Source organism: Zalophus californianus, chromosome 5 (assembly GCF_009762305.2).
Source record: "Zalophus californianus isolate mZalCal1 chromosome 5, mZalCal1.pri.v2, whole genome shotgun sequence".
In the NCBI taxonomy this organism is placed as follows: Eukaryota; Metazoa; Chordata; class Mammalia; order Carnivora; family Otariidae; genus Zalophus; species Zalophus californianus.
This window is the reverse complement of record NC_045599.1, coordinates 39,583,447-39,606,332: the sequence shown is the minus strand read 5'-3', so window position 1 is coordinate 39,606,332 and position 22,886 is coordinate 39,583,447. Positions and strand designations below refer to the sequence as shown.

The 22,886-nt window shown below is 41.3% G+C and overlaps 1 protein-coding gene across 2 annotated transcripts in view; it reads right to left on the bottom strand.

The window, feature by feature from the left end:
* STK32A (serine/threonine kinase 32A) overlaps positions 1-22,886 on the bottom strand; it is a 128,906-nt gene that overhangs the window by 40,030 nt on the left and 65,990 nt on the right. The gene's annotated exons all lie outside the window — the stretch shown is intronic.

Sequence of the window (22,886 nt, the reverse complement as noted above, 5' to 3'; positions counted from 1 at the left end):
TGAAGACTCCCAAATTCTAGATCAGAAAACAGGGGCTTAAAGAGGTTAAGCAACTTAAGTCACAGAGTTAGTAAAAGGAAGAATTGGGCTTTGAGCTTGAGTCTTTCTCATTCGAAAGCTCACATTCTTTTGTTTTTTTAATTAACATATAATGTATTATTTTTTTCAGGGGTACAGGTCTGTGATTCATCAGTCTTACGCAACACCCAGCGCTCACCACAACACATACCCTCCCCAGTGTCCATCACCCAGCCGCCCCATCCCTCCCACCCCCCCTCCCCTCCAGCAACCCTCAGTTTGTTTCCTAAGATTAAGAGTCTCTTATGGTTTGTCTCCCTCTCTGGTTTCGTCTTGTTTCATTTTTTCCTCTTCGAAAGCTCACATTCTTAAATTCTTAAGTAGCATATGACTTGTAAACATGTAAGTATAGCTCCTAGGGTCACAGGGGCAATTAAATTGCCATAAGGTAGTAGTACTCATTATCATTTTCATCTGTGTCACTGGACTGAACTTCAAGACTCTACAAAACAGGGGCACCTGGGTGGCTCAGTTGGTTGGGTGACTGCCTTCGGCTCAGGTCATGATCCTGGAGTCCCGGGATCGAGTCCCACATCGGGCTCCCTGCTCGGCGAGGAGCCTGCTTCTCCCTCTGGCCCTCCTCCCTCTCGTGCTCTCTGCCTCTCATTCGCTCTCTCGCAAATAAAATCTTAAAAAAATAAAAATAAAAAAAAGACTCTACAAAACAAGGGAAAAATGATACGTAATATGGTTATATTTTAAACCTGAAGAAATTAGAATCTTTTTAAGGATGAAGCTCTAATGCTTCTAGTTACTTAATAAATATTATTGCTGGGGTAGTTAAAGGAGTGGGGCTTGTCTTGCAGACACTAGTGAGATCCTTAAATCCATAGGCAAGAACAAAACTCACCTTCTTCCAGTGAAGGGAGTAGTTTGATGGTAAATACTTAGAGGAATGGCCTGCAGCATTTTCAGAGTCCTCATGACACGAGTATTAGCGTGAGCAGCTCTCCTCAAGCAGAGAACAGCATTGTCGTTTTTAAGGGCCCTTGCTCTTGGGTTCCCAGGGTTTTACTGCCCTTCCCTAATGCACCATTGAAGTCCTTCAACCTAAATTCACAAAAGCCATTAAAGATAAAATTCTGCAATAGGTTTTGGGGACGCATTTTCAGCCTAGTCAAGTGGCTTTTATGTCACTAGAATAAGATGAACTTAGTCTTTGACAGACCAAGCATGTCAGGGTCCTCTTTTCTTGAAAATATTAATGAATAACAAGCCCCTTACCTACAAGCAGCGCAAAGTATATGCCACACCAACGTGCAGGTGCATGGACGGTCTCATGAACTTTGAATATTTTCTTATTTTGCTTGTGAGGTTCCTAACATGAATTCTGGCTTCATAAGTGAACATCTGTATGTGTGGCACATTTTTCTCTGGTGCAGGGTACAACTGGCTAAAAGAGAGTGTCGGAGGGTTTCAAACTGCCTGTTTCTATGGCTGAACTCTCTCTCAGCATTGCAACTCCACCCCAAACCCTTTGATGGATTCCAGTGTTTCCAGAATTAGGCAGTCCAAACTCACTCATATGAAATAAAATCCCTTTCATCATCTGGCTTCTGTGCTGCAGCCACACACAAGCACCTGGGGTCCCCCACATGCTCCCTGTGTCTCCCCACCTTCTGCTTTTGCTTTGCCTGAATCAGAGCTCTCTCACCATGGGCTCAGAAAAAGCAGATTCATCCCTTGACTCAAAGCTCCAATGCCACTTCCTTCAGGAAGCCTTCTCTGAATTTCCAGTTCTGAGTCATTTCCCCCTCCTCTGTGCTCTGCGTCGTATACTTCTAACAGCATAACATTTATCATGCTTATATCTATTTTTTCCCAACTGGATCGTAAACTCCTGATGTCAGGGATGGTTTCTAGGTTAATGTCATATTCCATTACACAGGCTCACAGTGCTTGGTAGGCAGTAAATGAATGACTAAATGATACCAGGAGAATTTCTAGTGCATTCAAGAAGGTTAATCCTAGTGGTATATACCAGAGCAGTAATGGTGTGCCATCAAATACTGTGCAATTCAAAGCTCGATGTAAACCGGGTATTAGGCTCTTGCTCCTTCTTCCAGACCAGCCCCAGTGAGCATCAGCAAAAAGGAGGCCCCATGGAGCTCTGCCGGGAGGGAAGACACTTGGGTATGACAAGATTAGTAAAATGATTTATTTGCCTGAATTTATGAGGGCTTGGTGAGAAAAATGACTTGCTGTGGGCTTGACACTTTGGGAACTTTCTATGAAATCCTAAAACATCATTTTTCTTAAGTATCAAAGCCACATCTCATTATATCCACTACCTTTCCCAGAAACTACCTTGAAGCTTAAAGAATAATACAGAGATCAGAGAGGTAAAAATTAGCTCATGTGATACTTCTTACTTCAGTCTTAGATTCATTTATTCATCAAATACTTACTACTTTGATAAGCCACTGTGCCAGAATATAGGAAATATAAATGAGGTCTACTTCTTTCTGGGATGGAGAGGGTAAGAAAGTTCATAAGGAACTACGCCAAAAGGTTTACAGTGGTAAAGGGGCATGCTTACTACTAAATTCGGAGAAGGAATAAGAGGAAAATATAAGACAAATATTTAAAAAGTGGACTTTTAACATAAAAATAAAGTCTATAAACACAAATTCTGAGTAAATAGCTTCCCCAAAATGTGACGAGGTAACTTCTAAGTCACTACGGGGTAAACTGCAGTATGCTAACATTGTTTATTCACATACCAGAAGAATGAAAATATGAATGAAAATAAACCCTGTGTACTATATTAAAATTCCTGATAGAACAAGTTGATATTTTCTAGTTTTGAAATTTAGCAGCACTTCCTTATCTCGTTAGCCTGGTCAAATAATACTAAGTATGAGAGAACTTATTCTAAGCCGTTTCTTTCATTTAAGGTGACCTATACTATGGTTTAACTCCGTGGTTACATTCAGAATCACCTGGCAGGGCTGTAAACAACATGGGTTCTCTGACCTAGTTCAGTCCTGAGGCAGTCGGACTCTCTGTGGCTGGGCCTACGTGTCTGGCCAAAAACAAGCAGAGACTTCTAGGACCTTCTGATGTATAATTGTCTTCAGAAATACCATCCAGGCATTGTCCACAGCCAAAGATGTCAATCTGACTTTAAACTATGAACCTCTTAGAAACTTATCCATGAACGAAAAGGCATTGGAAAAGCACAGCACTTAGCATTTTTGACCAAATTCTTTGGTTAAGATATATATGGAGGACTCTTAACAACTTCCATATCATCAGCAGGTCATGAATGAGTTCCCTCTCTCTCTCTTGCTATTCATCATTCTTGATGATGACAATGTCTCTGTGGATGTTTCACTGAATCCCTTAGCACTCACTTCCCCGAATTTCCTCCAGTTTTCTTTCTGTCTGTGGACCCCAGTCGTTTCCTTATTCCCATGTCCTAACTGTTCCTTTGCTGTTACAACAGCCCGCCCCCTGACCAACCTCACCTTCTATCCAATCCACTTCCCAAGCCGGCACATGCAGCACCCTGAGGCCACCAAATATTGATTCTGTCACTTTGCATTTATGCATCACAACTCTCACTCATTTCCTCAGTTCCCTTCCCAGCCATTGTTAACATTCCTTGTATAAATCTTTAATTCTCTTACCCCCTTCAATTGTTCTCACCTATTAAAACCCCAGTATTGGTTAAACCCAACTCCCCCATCCCTCTCACCTACACCGAAGCTCCTGAATTTTCCTAGAAACAGTCATAGTAATATTGACTTCTCACTCAAACTCATGGCCACACATCTCAAGCCAGCACCCATGTGCCAAGCCATAGTGAGATGCCTTCTCCAAGAGGAGCATTGCACACTTTCCCATGGCCTTCAGGTTTCTTCCATGTTCCCTCCCACTTTCTCTCAGTTGATGACTGAACCTCCTTACTTCACGAAGACAAGAGAACCATCTACCACTAAGTCTACCAACCTCCCTGTTTCTATATCCATACTCATGGCCTTGCCTCCAGTTTTACTAGATGAAAAGCCCTTGCACCTACCCCAGTCAGCTCTTCTCCAGGGGCTCTGGATCTTATCTCCTCTCATCTTCTCATGATTTCTCTCAGCTAGGTGTTCCTTCCTTCTCCTACACCTTCTTTTTCTGTCTCTCTTGTATGAAGTATGTTATGATTGAGTCTCTTGGAAATACCTTCCTTGATGCCAAGTGACTTCCACTTATCGTCCCATTTTACTATTTTCCTTAGCAATAACAACTCTGGATTGAGTGGTTAATAGAAATTAGAAACAGCATCTCCATTCTCCTCCTCAGCTGTTCTAACCAGGCTTCCATTCCCTTCTACTTCCTGAAATTGCCCCTGTCAGGTACATTGATGACCTCCAGCTTGCCACATCCATTGGCTGCACTGTTTTTTATCATGCTTAACTTCTCTGTGGGCTGATCATTCCTTCCCTTCTGACATACTTTATTCTTGTGGCTTGCAAAAAACCCCTTTCTCTTTTTTTTTTTATTTTTTATTTTAAAAGATTTTATTTATTTATTTGACACAGAGAGAGATAGCGACAGCAGGAACACAAGCAGGGGGAGTGGGTGAGGGAGAAGCAGGCTTCCCGCGGAGCAGGGAGCCCGATGTGGGGCTCGATCCCAGGACCCTGGGATCATGACCTGAGCCGAAGGCAGTCGCTTAACCGACTGAGCCACCCAGGCGCCTCAACCCCTTTCTCCTTCTTTTCCTTCTGCCACAGAGATTCCTCCTCTGTCTTGTCTGCTGGTATCTTCTTGTTTCAACTTCTAAATGCTGAGATTCCCCAGAGCTCAGTTGTATATACTATATACAACTACTCTCTACTTAAGTTACTTCATTTAGTCCTGTGATTTTAAATATTATATATATATATATATATAGTATATAGTTGTATATACTATATACAACTACTCTCTACTTAAGTTACTTCATTTAGTCCTGTGATTTTAAATATTATATATATATATATTATATATATATATATAAATATATAAAATCTCTATCCCTGACCCTGGAATTCTAGATTAATAATATATCAAACTTCCTGCTTGAAGTTTCCATCTGTATGTCTAACAGCCATGATAAATATAATATGTTCTAAAGAGAATTTTTGTTATTTATCCACATCCCACACAAACACTCAAACCCTCTTATTGTAGAATCCCTTACCCTAGTACATGGCCCCATAATTCTCCCATTGTAAAAATGAAAATCTTGAGATCATTCTTTGTGTGTGTGTGTGAGAGAGAGAGAGAGACAGGGAGTGGGTGCACACGAGCAGGGGAGAGGGAGAGAGAGAATCTTAAGCAGGCTCCAAGCCCAATGTGGAGCCTGACATGGGGGCTGATCTCATGACCCTGAGACAAAATCAAGGGTCAGATGCTTAACCAACTGAGCCACCCAGGTACCCCATCTTGAGATCATCCTTAATTCTCTTCTTTCTTTAACTCATAACACCAGTCCTTTAACAACTCTTGATAACTTTACCTTTGAAGTAGAATTATTGAAAACAGTATGGCAGGTCCTCAAAAAATTAAACATGGAAATTAACATACGATCCCACAGTTCTATTTCTATGGGTCTAGACCCAAAAGAACTGAAAAGCAGACACCTGAACAGATAGTTGTATATCCGTATTTGTAGCAGGACTATTCACAGTAGTCAAGAAGTAGAAACACACCAAATATCCGTCAATGGGGGAAGGAGAAACAGAATGTGGTGTATACAGACAGTGGGATCCAGCTTTAAAAAGGAATGGAATTCTGATGCAGGCTACAACATGGATGAACCATGAAAACATTATACAACGTGAAATACGCCAGACACGTAGGGACAAACATGGTATGATTCCACTTACATGAGGTAATTAGAATAGTCAAATTCACAGAGACAGAAAATAGAATAGTGGTTACCAAGGGCTGGGGTGAAGAGGGAATAGTAACTGATGTTTAATGGGTAGAGTTTCAGTTTGGGATGATGAACAAGTTCTGGAGATGGATGGTGATGGCTGTATAGCAGTGTGAATGTACTTCATGTACTTTGTCACTTGAAAATGGTTAAAATGATAGATTTTATTTTATGTATATTTTGCTACAATAAACATAAATAAATAGAATTACCATTTCCACTGCTACCATGGTATCTCTCAGTTGAAGTATTGCAGTAGTACCTTCTTGTTTCTTATTGTCCCCTGACAAGCCACTGACCACAAAGCACCCAGAGTGGTGGTGTTCATTACACACATCTTCCCTGTGTAATGTCCTCTGGCTCCCAGCCCATATGGAATAAAATCTAAACCACTCACCACTGGCATTATATGCCCTTTACATACTCTAGCCCTGCACAGCCCTGAGCCCCACACAACAGCATCCTGTCCCTGAGACACACCATGCTCCAGCTGCACTGGTCTGCCTTACCTCCTCTGTACCGATGGCCCCTCTGCCTGCAGTCCTGTTCTCCCAGACCTTCACTTGGCTCACTGCTTCCGCTCATTTCAGGTCTCTGCTAAAACATCATGTACAAGTTCTTTCCTGACCACTCAACCTAGAGTAGCCTCCCCTACCATCCTTACCTCTTGACCTCCATCTTATGTTCAGTGCAGTACTTAACACTGTTTTCTTTTTTCTTTTTTAACACTGTTTTCTTATTTATTTATGACTTTTCTACCCCTATTGGAATGCAAGTTCTCAGAGAAAGGACATCTTTTCTGTATTGTTCAGTACCATAGCTCCCAAGCTCGTTGAAGTGCCCAGAACAAAGGAAAGGCTTAAGTAAATGTTTGTCATAAAAACGAGTGAAACTGGTCCCTTGGCTTCTCCAACTTCCGGAAGAATAAGCCATATATTTATTTTCTCCTTAAGAAGAGAGAGGAAAAGGGGCGCCTGGGTGGCTCAGTCATTAGGTGTCTGCCTTCAGCTCAGGTCATGATCCCAGGGTCCTGGGATCGAGCCCTGCTTCGGGCTCCCTGCTCGGTGGGGGGGGGGGGGGGGTTGCTGCTTCTCCCTCTCCCACTCTTGCTCCCCCTGCTTGTGTTCCCTCTCTCGTGTCTCTCTCTGTCAAATAAATAAATAAAATCCTTAAAATAAAATAAAAAAAAGAAGAGAGAGGAAAAAACAAAGCAAAAAAGCCCTCTCTCTATCCCCGATGCACTGTACTTACTGTTGGTCAACTAAAACATTGACCATTTATATTAAGTTTGAGTGTATATTAGAGTAAGGGTAAGAAAGAAGTGATTTCTGCACAATTAGAGTCTGTGATTTCAGAGAGGGGCTACAGAATTTTGGGGGTGGTAAGTTGCAGTTCTAGGGACACACATTCTGTAGAAATTCTTAATTCCGTCTTGATTTGATGAAACAGAAAAGGCTGAATCAGCTGATGCCTACTGTGGCAACTATAAATAGCACCGTAGAAATACAATGCTCCCTGTGGCAGGGTCCAAGGCGGAACTGATATATCTGCTCTTCTCACTTAAATGACTTTACAAGTCATTAGCAGAACTTAATAGGCTAATTACATCCCTTCACTGTACCTACCCTGGAATCAAGCTGTTAACCCTGCAATCCGATATGGGGTATTGTGAGAACAAGGAACAAGAAAATCCTTGTATCCAAACCACAATCAAGCCCTTCAGTGTCCATGGCTTTCTGACAGGTCTACAGTTTGGGTTTAATTCTTTGTTACATAATGTACTCTTCTACAGGATCCTCTCCAAGTTCTTGAGAGGGGAAAAAATATACATACGATTCTATAATATATTATTTAAGATGTCACACAAAGGCTATTGGTCACACAAACAGATGTAAAGAAAAACCAGTGAGGTGGGGATGGCAGGGTGTAAGGGGTAATTGTAAGAAGAAATGCATGGTTTGGAACAGGGGGCGGTAGTGAAGAGTGCCAGAGTGACATTATGGACCAGGTACAGCCTCCATCTCTTTTTTACTAACTGGCTGATTCTTTTTTTTTTTATTTAAATTTCATTTTTTTTAATTGAGAGATAACTGACATACAACATTAGTTTCAGGTATAGAACATAATGATTCGATACTTATATATATTGTGAAATGATCACTACAATAAGTCTAGTTAGTGTCCATCACCACACATAGTTACAGTGGGTTTTTTTGTCTTTTGTGTTTTACTGTGATGAGAATTTTTAAGATTTACTCTTTTAGCAGCTTTCTGCCTGCTTATTTTTGTTGTTGTTGTTCAACTCCAGCATTTCCCACAGTTTGTTCAGGGGGATATGAGTTACAAATACATTCTGTAATAATATGTATATCACATATTCCATATATAGTATTTATAAGTACTATTTATAAATGCTATGTATAAATACTAGTATTTATAAAACATATAAACATATACTGTTTGCATATTCATTTTGGGTGTAATGGCTTTTCGTGGATAGCACTGCTTTTCATTTGTCATCCCACTGCACAGGTCCAATGCCATTATATATTAATCGGGTGATGAGGGCAGTGATTTTACCATCCTCCCATCCATGAAAATGTTACACAGTATCCCCCTCTTTTTCTTTTTTATGAGAGAGAGAGAGAGAGCACATGAGAGGGGGGAGGGTCAGAGGGAGAAGCAGACTCCCCGCTGAGCAGGGAGCCCGACGCGGGACTCGATCCCGGCACTCCAGGGTCATGACCTGAGCCCAACCAACTGAGCCACCCAGGCACCCACACAGTATCCCTTTTTGAATTTGTGTTTCTTTTTCCCAAGTATCACTGAAGACACCAGCACACTCACCATGCCTTTCTTCTCTCAGATGTCTTCTCCCATGGCTTCTAAATTTCCCCTCCATTGGCCGTAATAATTTAGCTTGTATGTCCCCTCAGCAAAACACAAGCTAGAGCATTAGACCCCCATGTCAGCATCTCGCTCTCCTCCAATCCCCACAACCCAAGCAACTTTGAAGAGATTCACCCAACCAAGATAGGTTTCTTTGGTAAAGGGGAAGGGTGGTGGGAACCAGATGCTAATGACCCTTTGGTGAAAAAAGAGGACAATTCTTCAGTAGAGAGCACTTGAGGGAGTTACAAATAAGCTCTTTTTTTTTTATTATGTTATGTTAATCACCATACATTACATCATTAGTTTTTGATGCAGTGTTCCATGATTCATTGTTTGTGCATAACACCCAGTGCTCCACGCAGAACGTGCCCTCTTTAATACCTATCACCGGGCTAACCCATCCCTCCCACACCCCTCCCTACAAATAATCTCTTAAGTCAGGATCTGAGAAAGGACTTCTTAATAGTCAGACACTTCCAAAGTTGGCGTGAACTATCACGAGATCTTAAAATGTGACGTGGATGCTGTCACTGAGCCTGGATAAGCATTTGACAGCAATCCAGCAAGTGGGTGGTGCAGCAGAGGAATACGCACCTGCTCAGCTGACCTTTCAAAACGCTTTGAGTCCCGACCCTCTGTGAGCCACCCAAGGCTTCTCACAGAGGCTCCCTAAAAGTCACCTCCCTTCATTGACTTATCACTTAGATGCCAAAGGAAAACGGTACTATCCACATTTGCCTAAATAAATAAATAGATAAATAATAAATAAAATAATTTTTTTAAAAAAGGAGACTTAAAGGCACTGACTTGCCTACAGTCTCATAGCTCATAAATGGCAGAGATGGAATTTAAATGTCATGGTCTTTCCACTATTGCTCACTTGGTTATTTTTGGCAAGTAGGTTCCAAGCATGGGGCCAGTTCTTTAGTTAGTAGTGTCTGCCATGTTGAAAAGGAGGGTCTTCACATTCAAGAGAAAAGAGTGCCAAGATCGATTAGAGGCATACGAAGAGGGGTTTGAGGAAAGTTGATAAACAAAAGAAAACGGCCCAACTACTGTACTATCCCTGAATAATAGAATGGTTCCAGCAGCTTCCATTTATTGTCCATGCTACAGCAGCTACTTGATAGACAACGTATCTTTTATTGCTCACAACAGCTCCCTAACTTAGGTATTACACCCATTTTTGCAGGTAAAGAAAGGGGAGCTCAGAGAGTTTAAATTACTTGTCCAAGATTACATGACAAGCAACTGCTGGAGCTGGGGTACGACCAGAAATTGTGAGGTGAGATCTTAGTTTATATCTCAAATGTTTATATTTTAGTTCTCCTAAGGAGAAAGAAGAATGTCCTCACATACCTGTGGGTCTGGGATGTGGCTCACATTAGGCTGCAGCAAGTTTAATTTTGTTTGTATAGTTACAAATCATGTATATTTTCCACCCTGCTCTATAATATAGCCATGTCTCTTTTAAGGTAAAGGTGAATTTCCACGTGTCTTACCACGGAGTAAATCTGTCGTTCTAGGAAGGTGAAATCATGCTTATCCTGATGGTACGGACCCAACAGTACAGATACTCCCATTGAGAAGCATGGTTATATACCACCATCCCACTCACTTGAGATTTCAGCCAACTTGCAATCTTCGGAGGCGGAATGTTTAATGACAAGGCTTCCTGCCTTGCTGTTTAGCATTCGTCAATGCTCATTCACTGCCATTATTTCCTTTAATTGGATTCACACAGCTAGAAACCTAGGTCACATTTACCTGTTCTGTAACCAGGGAAGCAAGGACACAGCATTAGGGACCTGAGGTAAATCCCCTAGCCACGGAGATTGGCCTGAACTCCTGGATCTTTCCCTCAATCCCAAGAGATTTTTAGGGATAGAAATGTACTAGTTAGAGGAAGGTAAAGAGTCTACAAAGTAAGAGAGACTAAAAGGTGGTCATCTATTGATCATAACAGATTAACTGTCATGAGAGGGTTTTTGTTTGTTTTTTATAATCAAATAGAGGAGAGGAGTATTCAGTTTGAGGCAAAAGGCAATTTGTTCCATTTCAGCTCCAGAACTGAAAATATCCTCTCTTGCCAGGGTCACACACGACCTGGCTGGAATTCAGGCCCAGGTCATCCGGTACCAGCCTCTCAAAAAGAGAGGCTATAGAGGTACCACATAGAGGTACCTCTATGTGGCCATACTGCCTACCTATAGGAGATCATGAAATTCGCCCAGCCTTCTTGGTAATAGAACCCCACTTTGGCAGCAGCACACCCAGTCCCAGGCTGAGGGATGATTGGCATACATCAGTCATGAGAATTTGGTTTCCCTTATCACAGCCTCCTTTCCCATAGGGACGAGCCAGAACAGCCAACGAGATCTAAGGGGATTCTACTGTAAGGGCCTTCAGAAAAACTTTTGCTTCCCTGGTAAAAGATTAGAAATACCCTTCTGAGACTGAGACCCCTGATTCTGTATCTTGAGGACAATAACAGTTTCTATAGAGTTGCTGTGAGGGTTTAGTGATACGAGGTAGATAAAACTCTGAGTCCAGTAGTCTGCACACAGTGGTTGTTCAATTGTCAGAAAACATTGATCAAATGATTAGGAAGTGTCCAGTGGTAGAAAGGGCTAGTTGGTGAGAAACTGATGTTAAACTGAGGGTATTAAAGGATGAATAGTTGTTTTCAACTGTAATTGAACCATCGTGATGTACTAATGATGGTAGATTTCACTTAACGCAACATGTGAGAAACGAGGATAAGCCTTTAAGTGCTGTATTCTATATTATCCTCAAACAGCCTTATCAAGTCGGTGCAATGATTCTCCCTATTTCATAGATGGGACCCCCCAGAAGCCCAGATAGCTGATGGAGCTCTCCTATTGTTACCCATTATTATGAGAAGTCAGGACTCCACTTCTATCACCGGAAGTGATATTCAAAATACTTCACAAGGAACAAACACTAATCAGAACAGGGTGCTGACCAGTAACACTCCTGGAGGCCACTGATGAATGACCAGTACGGCACTACCTATGGGGGACGCCTAAGCGGAAGCCGTGTCTGACGTAAGGCTCCCACGGGCAGCGGCAGAACCAACCAGGAGGCTGCCTGTGATTCAATAGGAGGAAGAACTTTCTGAGAATCAGGTGTGTCTGAATGTGAAATGAATGACTTTATGTGGCAGCCAATGTCCCATCTCTGACATATTGAAAGGCTAGGAAGACAGTTTCTTCTCAGAGAGTTGCGGAAGGAATTCTGTCTTTGGTTGGAGGTAGGACTTGATTTCTAAGCTAACCTTCACCTCTAATATCCTACGGCTTCGTAAGAGCCTTAGTTGTTTGACATCGCTCTGGAAAATAGCAATATGGCTTCCCTTCATTAGCCATCCCTGTTTTCCCAAGCATGTAACAGGAAATTATCATATTTTTTCAGCTGTATTACCTATGACATTATTAAATCCATTTTACAAATTAGAAAAATAAAGCTTGGAAAAAGCATGCCAATCCATTACCTGCAGAGTGAGCCCCTTAGACCCTTCACCTGCAGGCTCGGTCTTACCCTGACGTCCAGATTAGCTAGTGTACCCCATTCTCTATCATCTCCAGCCTTATTTTCATACCACCCACTGTGGATGCTCTATTCCTACGTCCAAAGTGATAACAAATTCAAATATGTCCCCTTTTTTGGACTGGCTTTGTATTTTCACTCAAGTACAAATGGGAAATAAGTATTTGCTTGAACATGGTGAGCTGATCTGGCCTGGGCTCCCCTCTCTTACAGCTGCTTGAACTACTCTCCCCCTTTCTCACAAAGACCACTGTTCTGCTCCAGGACAGAACAGACTTCCACCTTAGATCTGCTTGGCCGGCAAGTCTGGCTTCAGATGTCGCCTACCAACTGGGGCTTCTCTGAGCCCCACTCTAATGCATCAGGTAGCCTCCCCACCAGATGAGATCCCTGCTTATTGCCCATGAAGCACTGAGGGCAATCTGTAATGAACATGGTTATTTACACATCTGATTCCTTGTTCAGTGTCTATCTCTTCAATTAAACCGTGAGCTCTATAAGGACAACAAAATATGTTTTTATTCTTCAAAGCTCTATTCAAGAACTATGTGCCCGGCACACAAACAAGTGACTAAACCTGAAAGAATGAAGCTTAAGCTTTGTACTGAAATGTGTATAGGCAAAGTAAAATTTAATTTGGACCAAGTTGCAGGTTGCATATTAATGAAACTTGGAACCTTATAGAAATTACTAGAAGCACAGTGCAGGCTAGTTAAATGTTAACCTGTAAACGAGCCATTCTCTGCCTTTTTCACGTGGGTTTTCACAAATGGGTGGTCTCGGCTGAGAAGCCCAGTCACAAAGCTCCTTTCGAAACTGCCTGATGCCTAATACAAAGAAGGCAGATTCTCCTGTGTTCGCAATGTGTTATTCATGCTCATTCATTATTCGGTAGCTCGGGAGCAGGTGCTGGGTACAACATATCAAACTAATACCCTCATTACTGCACTGCCGTTTTGTTTTTGAGGCTCAAGTGGCCCTTCTGCTGTGGGAGTTAGAAAAAGAACATTTGCAAGGCTTATGATCTACTGAAGAGAAGACTGACCAAAACAAAAAGAAAGGGCATTTTCTTAACTGCTCCATAGAAAATGGTGGCCTGAAACCAAATTCTTGATCCCACTGCAACAATAAATATTATCAATACAGGGGAAAAGAAGAAAGCCAACATCAGGTGGAATGTACACAGTACAAGTAATCAGTTAATCTATCATTTTTTTGGAGCTGTAGTTTTCTCATACTGGACATGCTGCTTTGGTATATTGAAAAAGATTGAACTTCCCTTATAGATGCTTAAAAGCAAAACAAAACAACTTGGACTAGAGAAATGTTATAAAAAAGCCACAGATATTTGAAATATCTTTTTTTTTTTGATATTTGAAATATCTTGCCAAATCTGAAACACAAAAGGTAGTCTCTGGACAACATAAAATAGTTTACCATATACTAAAGCCAATGGATTTGATTTATTGAATATTCTCTTGGGTTACCCTAATTTTACAGGCAATTTTAACAAGTTTTTTTTAAGATTTTATTTATTTATTTGGCAGAGAGAGATAGTGAGAGGGGGAACACAAGCAGGGGGAGTGGGAGAGGGAGAAGCAGGCTTCCCGCTGAGTAGGGAGCCCGATGAGGGGCTTGATCCCAGGACCCCGAGATCATGACCTGAGCCAAAGGCAGACACTTAACGACTGAGCCACCCAGGCACCCCTTTAGCAAGTTTTTTTTTTTTAAATTCTGGTCTCCCATCCCATAATATATTCGAAGCAGCCTATCAAGAGTGAGGACAGAAGCTGTTCTGAGTAGCACATGCTACATGCGAAGAGTGAAGTCTTAGCAGCTAAGCAAACTGTACAAGCATATTGGATTAGTTTGCTAGGGCTCCTGTAACAAAGTACTACCAACTGAGGGGCTTAGAAAACCCCAGAAACATGTTATCTCCCAGTTCTGGAGAGTACAAGCCCAAAGTCAAGATTTTAGCGGGGCTATGCTCCCTCTGAAACCTGTATGGGAGAGCCCTTCCTTGCTTCTCCCTAGCTTCTGTTGGTTTGTTGGCAATCTTGGGCCTCCCTTGAGTTCTAGATGCACCACTCCAGTCCTCCATCTTGACATGGCATTCTCCCTGTGTCCTTCACATCATCCTCCCTCTGTGCCCAAATATCCTCCTTTGATAAGAATACCAGTTACACTGGAGTAGGGCCACCGTAATGAACCAGTTTTACTTGATTACCTCTGTGTACTGAACCAGTGCCTAACTGGTTAGGAAATATGCCTGTTTCCTAATAAGGTCACATTCTGAGATACTTGGATTTAGGATTTCAACATATCTTTTTGGGAGAGATGCAATTTAGCCCATAGCCCATACCAACTAAAAATACTTATCTAAACCAATGTTTGTTGCTGTTGGGTAAACGGCAGTAAACAGCTCATCTGATCTTGAGGGTGCCTATTATTTTTGTATGAATAAAAATAAGGGAGCCTGTACCAAGAGCAGATATATGATATCTTTGAGATAATCCTAGTTTTGAATCTGGTCTTAGTATACTAACTATGATATTAGGCAAATTATTCAACCCTGTCATGGTACCATGGACTATCAAATTAGGCCACACATACAAAATGCTTATTATCATGGTGGCCACTGGTGTAGGCACAATAAATGACAGCTCTTCTTAAGTCATTAAGAAGATGATCTATGTATTTCGTACTATAAATTAAATGGTTAAAAAATGTTGGTGAACAGAAAGGAGTAGGCACCTTCAGGAATTAGAAAAACATCTCTCCAGATGACACAACTCCCACAGGCTTCAGAAAGCTGGGAGTGTCACTGAGTTGGCAAGTTCATTCATCTGTCACTCAATAATTGCTGACTAAAATGATTAGCTGCAGAAAGATCTCATTTTTCCCTATGCATTATCATCTCAGGAAAATGAAGTATGACTTTCAAGATAGTATGGTGTGTGTGAGTCAGACAAAAAGGTGAAATGTCAGCCAGGAAAGCTCTGCCTGTAACAATAACTAAAGACCTTGGTTGAAACAAATACTTTTGGTTCGCAACTCAACAGCAAAGAAGACCTTAACTGGTCACTGCGCTAACAGCTGTTTATCACTTCTCACTGTCACATGGTCTTCAGGTAGTACATTTTTTCTTTTAAGATTTTATTTATTTGTCAGAGAGAGGGAGCACAAGTAAGCCTGACACGGGGCTCCATCCCAGGACCCCGAGATCATGGCCTGAGCCAAAGGTAGACGCTCAACCAACTGAGCCACCCAGGGGTCCCACAGACAGTACATTTCAGTCACACAACCTTCTTGGGGAGAAATGGGTATGTGGTAAAGAGCAAAGAAACAATGAAATCATACTTTGAAGAGCATCCTACCAGAGCTAAGAGGGAACCATCCTAGACTCTTAGGTGTGAAAGAACCATTCCGGATCATTTCATCAAACCTCCTTGACAGGGAAGTTTGCGGCTATGTTTAAGGTCATAGAGGAAATCAGAATCTGTTGTAGTACAACTTCTCGGAGGAATTATAGAGGACAGACTCAAGGTGACCCCCATGATCCCCACTTCCTGGTGTTCTTGTCTTGTATCATCCTCAGCCCCTGAATGTGGGCTGATTATATGACTTGATTCTAACCAACATTATGTAACAAATTTGATGAGATGTCACTCCTGTTATTGTGTTCTATTATGTAATGGTTATTCAGTGATATATACTCTGCCTTTCTAGCACACTCGCTCTAGATTCTTGCTCTCCTCACTGAATTTGAGAAAACAAGCTAACATAAGTCCTACAGCCACAAGGAAATTAATTCTGCCAACATCCTGACTGAAGTTGGAAGCTGACTCTTGCCCAGGCCAGCCTGCAGGAGAGAACCCAGTTCTGGCCAACACCTTGAATGCAGCCTTGCAGAGAACCCAGTTAAGATGTGCCTAGACTCCTAACCTGAACTACGAGACAATCAACATGTGTTATTTTAAGTCACTTTGTGGTCATTTTTTGCATAGCATAAAAAACTAATACACCACGGAGGAAAAGGCAGCACAGAGCTCCACATGCTGTGGGCACACAACAGGAATGTTTGGAATAAATTTAAAAAGTTGCTGAAGACAACATCACCCACGGTACCCTTTACCTGCTACGTTCACCCAAGGATCACAAGTCTGTACTGTCCTTGTTCATTAGTTCAGTCATCGATTTATTCAGCAACCACTCTGGATTAGATTATGTGCTGGGATTAAGAACATGAGTGAGGTGCTCCACCCATAAGAGCTTAAGTTTAGGAGGGAGAGACAGCACTTGATAAAGAATCTTGTGATCCAGGGGCTCCAAATTAGAAGCATGAATATAACCATTGTGAAGATGCAAATGAGTGCGTGCGTGCGTTTGCGCGTGTGTGATGGGATACACACGTAACCACTGATTTTATTTACACTACATGCCACCGGATTAAAACACCTTTCTGATATGGATGTTGAAATGTTTCCTTGGCTCCCTTTCATGCTGTGATGTCATTAACTCTGGATGACAGGGCAGTCGTCTGTCCTTTCCCCACTGCAGATCAGCACGAAGAACACCGTCTAGCAACGAGGTGCTCAAGAGCCAGTTGTTGAATGAATATTTATAGTAGAGGCATTGTCCCTAAGATTTTTCTTCACCATTGAAATGCTGATTTCTAGAAGAATGATAGCAACGTCTTGCAAGTAGCTACTTCAGTCCAAGAGCAAATGTGGGAAAACTAGTTCCTATGTGTCTCTTTCTGGAGGGTCTGAGATGAACCTGAGCGTCAGTTATTGGTTCCTGTGATGATAGCCAAGAAGACAAAGGTGATGAATAACAATACCATCCTGTCTATTTTGGGAAATCATACATTTTCTTTTTTTCCTCCTTCAATGCATCTGGAATCAGCTGGAGATGAAATGTTTGCAGCTCTCTGTTGTACTGCAGTTATCCCTACAAATTGCCTCATTAGAGTTTCATCTCATTCCTATAGGATTCGGAAAGCAGGGAATATATACATATATATATGTAACTTGAGAGCGGGGTAATTCTTACAAAGAGGAAAAAAACCGATCAAACATTCCTTCACAAATAGCATTTTGGTCCAGGATAACTGACTCTTTCACTCTTTCAATCTGCCTCATTCGCGTGGATTTGTAATTGAGGCTTCTTTAACATCTGACCAGGGAGGGAATACAAATTTGTCTTTGGGCCCTAATCATTACTTTCTATCACATTAGTCACTGGAGAGACTGTGGCAATCAACAAATCAAATAGTACTATCTCTGCAGGAAGGATTCTAACGGGTTTCATTTTCCTTGTTTTCTTCATAAAAGCAAATAATCACTGTGTCTACATTTTAAAATCTCTACTCCCTAATTAAATGTAAGTTACTAGAACTAGAAACTGGCCATCACTTGGAAACTATGCTGATTTTCAAGCTGTCTTCATAGAAAAATGTTTGACATCTTGCTAAGAAAAGTGTTCAATTACACAATTCAAAATTAATGCTTAGTGTGCAATCCTGTGTCTTTCACAACAACTGTAGAAAAGGACGTTTCTAAAGTTAAGGACAAGCGGCTAAATATTCTACACATTTAGGAAACTACCAAAAATTAAAGTCAATGGGTTAAAAAAAAAGGTCCACAAAATAAAACAAACCCCCTTTATGTCTTGCTTGGAATTTATGAAAGAAACAGGATTTATGGTATTTAAAAAAATAAGTAGACACTGCTGACAGGAAAGTCAACGTGAAGAAAAAATTAAAAACAGAGACCATTCTATGTAACACAGGGAGATAAATGAGTGCTTTCAGAGTACTTCTAGATTTATAAAGGGTTTTCACAACAAGAGCAGAAAGAGGAGTCCAGTCTATGTCAGAGGAAGCTAGATTTGATGGAATCTAGGATAACAAAACATCTTTCAGCTACTCAGAAAATTGGATTATAAGACACATCCTGAGTTCTGAGTTATTATAGTGTGAATGAAAACCCTTTATAAATCCTCCGAGCTCTCAAGAAACTTTGTTTTGTCACCCCAAACCATCATCTTGTCTGAAGTACTTCAGGCTTTCTCACACAATTTAGCGTCTAGTTGTATGCTGTTCTCTCTTCAGTTGGTTCCATATGTACCATCTTCAACTGGGCCGCCAGACTGAGTGCCTGCAGGCAGGGGCCGTGCCTCACTTTGTCCCACAGCGCCCCCCCACCCGCCCCCAAGCCACAACCATGCTGACCACCACGAGTGTGGAGAATGGTGAAGACATCTGCATTTTCTTCACTGATGCCCCTCACCTACTTGTTAGCCATGCGACCTCGGGCGAGTTACTTCATCTTTCTAAACCAGTTTCCTGGGCTGTAAAATGGGGACAGTAACACCCTCAGCCTTCTGGTTGTGAGCAGATTAAATGAAATAAATTGCAACTGCTCGGCAGAGCACCTGGGCCCCGGGAAGCCCTCAGTAAATGGCAGCCCACCACTGCCACTGCTCCGCGTTTGCTGACTGATGGGGATGATTTTGAATCTTCTACCATGTCCAGAGACAAAATGTTGTTTTGTGCCTGAAATTAGGAAGTCACACATTTTATATATGCAGATGGTCTTTCCTTGTCTTAGGAAGCTACTGAATTTCATAGATTCTGTTTTCTTCATTCACACTATAATAACTCAGAACTCAGGATATGTCTTATAATCCAATTTTCTGAGTAGCTGAAAGATGTTTTGTTATCCTAGATTCCATCAAATCTAGCATGAATTTTGTGGATTTTTTTGAAGACAGTTTTTCTTTTTTTTTTTTTTTTTTGGGGAGAGAGGCCAATCAAGCATGCACAGAGGGACAGAGAGAGAGGGGGAGAGAGAATCTTAAACAGCCTACATGCTAAGCGTGGATGTGGGGCCGACTCATGACCCTGAGATCAAGACCTGAGCTGAAACCAAGAGTCAGGCGCTTATCTGATTAAGCCACCCAGGTGCCCCTGAAGAAAGATTTTAAAAAGAATTAGAGTACTCGAAAGCCTTCTCTTCTTCCCTGTTGCTCTTCATGCTTTTAACTCTGCCCTGTGAGCCAGAGCCTTGGAGTGCCATCACTATTATCCTTTTAACACCTCAGACAAAGGAACACAGCTTATTTTACTGTGTGCCTGTGTTTTAAGCCACTTGACACCTTCTCAATTTGATATTTGGTGCTCTGGAGGCAGAAAGCCATGATTACCCAAGCAATCTCCCAATTAACATGTTTATTTGGTCACTACTGTCTTGAAAAGCCTTAATGATGTTGACACATGTCCTGATTTTTTTCCAGAACACTTATGGGTTTGCTCGTTGCCCAAGCATAATTATTAATAGCAACTCCCTTCATTTTCAGGGGTAGTCTGGTTTGGATGATAAAATTATATGGTTACTCCATGTGAAGACCAAGGTAGGTCTGAAATTCTTGGCTTTAATGTCTTGTGTTTTAATTTTGTCTTTGTTATTCGTAAATCTGGCTTTTAGTCAATCATTCCCTCATATTTTTACTACATGCTGGTTATACAGTGAAAAGCAAAACGCACAAGGCCCTAACCCATGAGGTTTACACTGTAGTAGAGCAGCAGATATTAAGTAATTGCTCGTCAACATGTCACAGCTCCTCAGGAGAGGTACAAAGTGCTACAGTTGCCTATCAAATGTAACACATGTGGGGCACCTGGGTGGCTCAGTCAGCTAAGCGTCTGCCTTCAGCTCAGGTCATGATGCCAGGGCCCTGGGATCGAGCCCCACGTGGGGCTCCCTGCTCAGTGCGGAGCCTGCTTCTCCCTCTCCTTCTGCCCACCCCAGCTTGTGCTCTCTCTCTCTGTCTCAAATAATAAATAAATTCTTTAAAAAATACATATGTATATGTATGTATATATACATATATACATATATATACATACATAACACATGGGAAGTGCAGTGGGGCCTTATAGACAACAGAAATACACCTGCATTATTTTCTGACCCCAAGAAGATGTCCTCTCATTTTAACACCATGCTCAGAATGTCACTGAGTTTGCCTTCATTTGCCGCGGTGAGGAGACACTTGAGTACAAAGAGGCTCTTCTGAGAATGGGAATGAAGTAATAATTGTGTGTAAAGGCCAAGAGGCAGAAAGTTAATCCTTGGTTTCTTATTTAAGTGGCAGAATGGTGATGAGAGCAACAGAGAGCAAGGGAGGAAGGAATGGACAGCGATGCCTGGTGTTAGCAAGCTCCTTAGGGTACAAATTGTGTTGACTTTTCTGTTTTTTTTTCCCCTCCTGAATTCCTTTTTGAACACACTTCTAAGCATAGGGCAGAAAAAATGAAGCCCAGAGAAAGAAGGCAGGGGCCCAGATTCAAACAGGAAAAGAAGAAAGTTGAAAGGTACTTGTAGCCATGCGAACTTCTCATAGTACCTGCCTCCTTTTTGAGATCCGGAGTGTCAGCAACCCAGCCAGATCGTGGGTTGGCAATCTTGGGTCAGATGAGTGAGCATGAATACCCTGAGAGGGACACCATAGACTACAAATAGGAAAGTTTCTCCTTAGAAAGAACTGTGGGGGACCAGAAAGTCAGTATGGGAGAAAGACTGCTTGGGAACAGGGTTCCCAGTTACTGACAAAACACCAGGTGTGTTCATTTACTTCCAAGATCCTACATGATTAACTGGTCTGCTTTCTGTTCATATGTTGCCTGAATAGCATGCTTCCACAACAAATAGGTCCTCCAAAAGACAGGAAATTAAACAATGAGCATATAAGTATACAGGGTCAAGGCCCCCCCCCCCCACACACACAGATTGTTCCATAGTGCCTGCACAAAGAATCTATAAATTATGATGCTATTTCTTCACCCACAGGCTCTGTACTAATCTAGATAAATTTTAGGTAAGCATCAACTTAATGGTTGGTAAATATTTTATTTGGCCAAATTTTTACTACACTGTAAAGATGTAAACATACTTAAAAACCTAGCAAATTCTTCAAAGATTAGAAATAAGACAGTGGCAGACTCACATGTGTTGATTTTTCACTTAATGATGTGTACTTAATGCATATATTTCATATGTGTAATGAATGCGAGTTGCTATAGTAGACAGAGCTATGACTTTGGGTTCAGAGAGACCTAGGTTTATTGACTCTACTGAATCGGTTCTAGTACTTTTTGGTGGAGTCTTCAGGGTTTTCTCTATGTATTATCATGTCATCCAGAAATAGTGGAAGTTTTACTTCTTCCTTACCAATTTGGATGCCTTTTATTTCTTTTTGTTGTCTGCTTGGTGTGGCTAGGACTTCCAATACGATGAAATAGATGGAGGTAGAGAGTATAATGCTAAGTGAAATAAGTCTGTCAGAGAAAGACAAATACCATATGATTGCTCTCATACATGAAATTTAAGACACAAAACAATAAGCAAAAGGAAAAAAAGAGAGAGAAAGAGACAAACGAAGACACAGACTCTTAACTATAGAGAATAAATGGATGGTTACAAGAGGGGAGGTTGATGGGGGGGGTGAAATAGGTGAAGGGGATTAAGGAGTGCGCTTATCTAATGAGCACTGAGTAATGTACAGAATTGCTGAATCACTATATCATACACCTGAAACTAATATAAGACTACATGTTAACTATACTGAAATTAAATTAGAAACTTAATAAAAAAAATTCTCATAAATACGCTGGATGATAATTAGTATCTCCAAATGAGAGTTTTCTCATATTTAACATGGTCCAACTATACCTACTCTGATCACTTATCACATATTATTATAGAGATTGAGATACTGTATAGGAAATCATCATTAAAAGTACCAATATCTTTACATCACACAAATTCTGCTCCTGAAGCCAATATTACATTATATGTTAACTGACTAGAATTTAAATAAAAACCAAACAAAAAAACCCTACCAATATCTTTTTTTAAAGATTTTATTTATTTATTTGAGAGAGGGAGAGAATGAGTGGGAGGGAGTGGGAGAGGGAGAGAAAATGTGAAGCAGACTCCATGCTGAGTGCAGAGCCTGACACAGGGCTTGATCCCACAACCCCAAGATCACGACCTGAGCTGAAATCAAGAGTCGGACACCCAACCGACTGAGGCACCCAAGCACCCCACCTACCGATACCTTTACAAATTAAAGTATTATCCTTTTCTGTCTATTGTCCGTTAGGGTTTATAGCTACTTGTGTTATTTCTTTGTTTCATTTAACACAGATTCCACAAGTGAAGGAGATACATTCTTGTATGTCACCTTTTCTTTGTCTAGTGCCAATACTCATTGATTCTGGTATTATTGTTTACTAACTGTGACTTTAAGCAAATTAAGCTCAATGGGCTCATTTTTTTTAAATCCTCATAAGAGGGACAATAAGACTACCTTAAGGGACTGTTGCAAGAGTTCAGTGAGGATTACCTGTCATGTTCAACAAGAA